Source organism: Cynocephalus volans, chromosome 2, assembly GCF_027409185.1.
Source record: "Cynocephalus volans isolate mCynVol1 chromosome 2, mCynVol1.pri, whole genome shotgun sequence".
Classification (NCBI taxonomy): domain Eukaryota; kingdom Metazoa; phylum Chordata; class Mammalia; order Dermoptera; family Cynocephalidae; genus Cynocephalus; species Cynocephalus volans.
In genome coordinates, this window is record NC_084461.1 from 137,998,988 (window position 1) to 138,004,744 (window position 5,757).

At 43.0% G+C, this 5,757-nt stretch overlaps 1 pseudogene; it reads left to right on the forward strand.

The window, feature by feature from the left end:
- Positions 1 to 3,165: 3,165 nt before the first annotated feature.
- On the forward strand, positions 3,166 to 4,482 carry LOC134371207 (tubulin beta chain-like; annotated as a pseudogene).
- The last annotated feature ends 1,275 nt before the right edge of the window (positions 4,483 to 5,757 follow it).

Here is a 5,757-nt window from a genome sequence, read left to right on the forward strand (position 1 = left end):
CTAGTTGCTATAGCAGCAGTCATGGCCACCATGCAGATGGCATGCCAGACACTTGACTGCATTGACACAAGGAGAGTCACCTGTGGAGATCAAAAAGAAAAAAGAAAAAGAAGAGGTCCTCCCTCTTCACAAAGCACACTACAGAGTATAAAAGAAGCAGCTGCTATATGATAATAGTGGGGGAACTGAACACACCTCTCTCTGTACTGGACAGATTATCTAGGCAACAAATGAACAGAGAAATAGCCAATCTATCAGAAGGAGAGAACAAATCTATGGTTTTTTAAAAGGGGCAAGGGGCGGGAGATGGGGAAAGATTGGATAAGGAGCATAAAGAATAAGTATGATTTGTAATAGAATATGCTAATAAAAAATAATTAAAAAAAAAAAAAGAATCACCGAGGGCTTTTTAAAACACAGAATGTTGATTGATCTCCACCCCCAGAATTCTGACCCAATAAGTCTAATGTGAGGCCAGATAATTTGCGCTTCTAGCATGTTCAGAGTGATGCAGATACTGCTGATCCTGGGACCACACTCTGCAAACCACTGTGCTAGATCTTCTCCTCTCCAACAGCTGTACCACCTCCACAATTTTAACTTCATGCACTTCCCTCCCTAACTGCAAAATTCTTTTTTAGATCACTCCCTTACTTCTCATACCCTCACTCCAATGATTCTCTGATAATCTGTATCTCTAATCAGATGTAGGAAAATGGAAAGTTTTGTAATTATCCAATGCATCTGATGTATGCAGCAATTAGGGTGAATCATGCAGGAGTGTTGTTATTTTCTCTGTGTCAAGTTTGTTACTTGATATTTCTGGAAATTGTCACAGTGTTCTACCTTCCTTTTCCAATATGTATTACTCTAACAAAAAAAAAAAAAAAAAGGAGTTGTTGTTGAGCTCTGGTAGGTGAAGTGCTACAAGGTAGATATAAAATGTATTGAATTAATAAAGTTGATTTAACTCAAGGAAAAAGGTGTTAAATACAAACATACAATTCACTGCTGGATTTTTATTTCTTATTTTCATTGATCCTAATGTGATTTTATCTATGTTCTTTCAAAACACAGGTATTTCAAATATTTATCAAATCTGTTTTTATTTTAAGAAGAAATTTGAAACTATATCTTCTGTCTTGAAACGCACAAATAAACTATCCTGTGTGTTTGGAGATAATGCCTTACCTTTTTCAAGTGTTTCAGGGTTGCTTGCAGAAATGATTTCACATCATTTCTAACTACAACCCTGTGAGATGAATAGAAAAAACGTTGTCCCCCTATTAGTAAAAAGAGGACCAGAAAAGTGAAGCAGCTCATCCAAAACACAAGCTCAGTCAAGTTGGGCTCATATATGGACCTTGTATTAGTCCGTTTTTGTGTTGCTGTAACAGAATACCTTAGACTGGGTAGTTTATAAAGACAAGAGGTTTACTTGGCTTACTCAGGCTGCTCCTACTCATGGTGGAAAACTGCAGCAGCCGGTGGGTCCAAGCAGATCACATGGTGAGAGGAAGGGAGCAGAAAGAGAGAGTGAGAGAGTGTGAGCATGAGTGTGCCAGGGCCCTTTAAACAACCAGCTCTTTGGGAACTAATAGAGCAAGAACTCACTTAGTACCCCCATCCCCCAGGGAGAGTATTAATCTGTTCAGGAGGGATCCATATGAGTTTTGGGAGGCAACACATCCAAACTCCATCAGACCTTCTGTCTCAAAAGCCAGAGTTAGTGGTTGAAGAAATTTCAGAGACCATTTCATCAGGAGATATAAAGACAAGTGGTGTGAGCCATAGAGTTTGGTAGGGACTGTCTACATGGATAGCTGCTACTTAATAATTCTAGCTGATTGTCATTGTGTGGATATGAGGGTCTATTGTCTGATGGCCATATTTTTTGAGGGAAACTGAAAACATGGATTTCTAATTATATCTTTAATGTGAAAACATTTACACTTAGAAGAAAAGCACTATGTAGGGCCAAACCTACCATGGCTGATTGGTCTGTTAGTTTGATACCTATGATCTAAAATTGTATTGCAGGTGGGAGGCATGCCTCCTATAACAGTCCTAACATCTGATAGTTTGGCCTTTGCATAAACAAAACATTTCTAGCAGTGCAGGGCTTCTATAACTTAATGTGGTAAGTTCTGTTGTTGGGCATCTAATTGTTCTTAGGTTACTTATCCTGAGACCTTTCATCCTGCTTATGTTCTGTATTTATTCATAATGCCACAGGGATTCCTTTCAAACATTTGAAGAGAGCATTCTGTTTTCTCACTCTCTCCCTTTTCTCCCATCTTTGATGATCTTTACGGGCTAAACATTCATAATCTTTCAACTATTCATCCTAAGGCACGGTTTGTAGAGTCTTTATAATCCCAGTTACCTTCCTCTGGATGTTCTCTAAATTTGTTAAATTTCTCCTAATTGTAGGAGCCCATAGTACTCCATGATAGCATATAAGATATCCAACAGATGAAATTAAGTTTTGATTTACATTACAACGTCACTCAAAAACAGGGAAATAGAATTTTAACGCATTTTGAGACTTTGGAGTGATGTGACATGAAAGACATGCAGTCTATGTCACATATATTAAAATCCACTTTGGGGACACCACAAAGAGACTTAGAACCATTCTCCACAGTGGCCCAAAGTGATGAAGGTCAAGAGGCACATGTGACCTTCTGCTGAGAAAGACTTTCCATCCTTCTTGAGACCTCATGATTGAATAGAGAAAACAAATAGTAGTTTTAAAGAGGAGCCCTACTTTAAAAGATCCATGAGTTATAGGCATGGCTTACCATCAAAATGGTGACTTATTTGACTGTTTGAGTTAACATCAAACAAGGGCAAAAGACTACGGAGCATACTCTAGATTCCAGATGCTGGAGTGTAGAGTATAGAGTAGGGAACTAGGGGGATGGTTTAATTGAATGTTCATGAATGATTTTCCCAAATAATGCTGGGAGGCAAACCAGTTAATGATGAGAGCTCTGGCTCCCCCTCAGAACTTCCTGCCCTTATGTTCAGACCTCGCTGCTCTGGCCTCTGGGGCACATTCCATCCTTTCAGTGTGAGACCACCAGAAAAAAATGGAATTATATATCTTCTTGTCCTCTACATACCCCAAGATGAGCAGCAACATTAAAATAAATTTTAACCATGAGGGAAATTGTGAACATCCTGGCCGGTCGATGTGGCAACCAGATTGGTGCTAAGTTCTGGGAGGTTATCAGTGATGAATACAGCATTGACCCCAATGGTACCTACCACAGGCACAGTGGCCTGCGGCTGTACTGCATCTCCGTGTACTACAAAGAAGCCACAGGTGGCAAATACATTCCTCGTGTTGTCTTGGTGGATCTAGAACCTGGGACCATGGATACTGTTTTCTCAGGTCCTTTTGGCCATATCTTCAGACCAGACAACTTTGTTTTTGATCAGTCTGGGGCAGGTAACAACTGGGCCAAGGGCCACAATCTAAAGGGGGCCAAGCTGATTGACTTGGTCCTAGAAGTGGTGTGGAAGGAGGCCAAGAACTGTGGCTGACTTTGGGGATTCCAGCTGACCTACTTGCTGGGTGGGGGCACAGGCTCAGGAATGGACCCCGTGCTCATCAGCAAGGTCGACGAATAGTATCCTGACTGCATCATGAACACCTTCAGTGTGGTACCCTCACCCAAAGTGTCTGACACTGTGGTTGAGCCCTACAGTGCCACCCTCTCCATCCATTAGTTGGTAGAGAACACGGATGAGACCTACCGCATTGACAACAACGCCATTTACGACATCCTCTGTACTTTCAAGCTGGCCGCGCCAACCTACCTCATCTCCGCCACCATGAGTGATGTCACCACCTGCCTCTGCTTCCCTGGCCAGCTCAATGCTGACCTCTGCAAACTGGCAGTCAACATGGTGCCCTTCCCACGTTTCCACTTCTCCATGCCTGGCTTTGCGCCTCCCTCCAGCCATGGGAGCCAGCAGTATCAGGCCCTCACTGTGCCCAAACTTACCCAGCAGGTCTTTGATGCCAAGAACATGATGGCTGCCTGTGACCCCCGCCATGGTCAGTACCTCATCGTGGCTGCTATCTCCCATGGATGGATGACCATGAAGGAGGTAGATGAGCAGATGCTCATCATGCAGAACAAGAATAGCAGCTAGTTTGTGGAATGGATCCTCAACAATGTCAAGACAGCCATCTGTGACATCCCACCTTATGGCCTCAAGATGGCGGTCACCTTCATTGGCAACAGCAGGGTCATCCAGGAGCTCTTCAAGCACATCTCAGAGCAGTTCACTGCTATGTTGTACCAGAAGGCCTTCCTCTGCTGGTACACAGGTGAGGGCATGGACAAGATGGAGTCCACCGAGGCTGAGAGCACCATGAATGACCTTGTCTCTGAGTCCCAGCAGTAGCAGGATGCCACCGCAGAAGAGGAGGAGGAATTCTGTGAGGGGGCCGAAGGGGAGGCCTAAGGCAGAGCGCCGCATCTCCTCAGGCTTCTCAGTCCCCTCAGACTTCTTCCTCAACTGCCCCTCTCCTCTTCCTCAGAATTTGTGTTTGCTGCCTCTATCTTATTGTTTTCTTTTCAGAGGAGAGGTCTAGAGCCGTGCCTGGCCCTTAGTAGCCACTCAATAAGTATGTGTTTATTGAATGTCTCCTCTCTCTCTCTACTCTGGGAAACCTAGATTCAGCCATTCTGGGTAATCCTGTATTTCCTTCTGGTGCTCACTCCTCCCATCTGTCCAGTTAATATTTCCTTCTGTTTTCAGAAAAATTCTCCAAGAAGCTGGGTCTCATCCAGATTCCATCTAGAACCAACTGTTTGCAGAAAACCCAGATAATGGCCAGCATCCTAAGCCCAAATAGTAGCCGGGAGAAAGGAGGTAGAAGATAGCACAAAGAAGTCACTCCAAGGAGGAGAATGGGACTTTCTATTCTAGAACAGTTTTGGAGAGGGGAATCCGGGCTATTAAGGCAAAATTTCTAGGTATTTCGATGCTCCATCTCTAAGCTTCAGGGGAGGTGTTAACAGTATCATCTCTATTTCAGTCTCCCTCCAAGCTCTGTCCTGAGCTCTGTTTCCTTTGGAGGGATCTGCCCCCCTCTGCCAAGCAGGATCCTTCCCTCCTCCACTTTACCTCCCTCACTTTGGATCCCTTCCTTTCCCTGGTAGGAAAAGGAGATCAAGAGGGGAGAGACCAGCCTAGGTCCCTAAGCCTCCAGAAATGCCCTCCTCATCCCCTTTTCTTATTCCCAAAGAAGGAAGAACATCCCTGACAGATGTGGAAAGGAGCACACTGCTGCCTAAATGAGTCTTTCCCCAGAGGAGAAGGGAGAGGACGCCCTCCATCCTTTTTGCAACATCTCATCTCTTCCTTTTGCGATTGCCTTTCCCCCCTACCCTTAGTTTTGTCGTATCCTGCACTTCAGATTTCCATTTTGTGTTTAACTTGCTGATTTTTTTCATATCGAAAGGTGACATTGCCCCAACAGCCAAAAATAAATGAGAATTGAAAAAAAAAAAAAATAACGAGAGCTCTGGTTTATTAGAAACCTACTGTGTGTTTATTAGACAATACAGTGATAGGATACCTATAAATGTGATAATGCAGGTAGAGTACTTAGCACAGTTTCTAGCAGTTAATGATTCAAATAAATGATAAATGTTACTATCATTATTGTTATCATTATTATATTTAATGTTATTTAATTCTTATTACTTCTTAAAAGGTCATTATTATTGACAT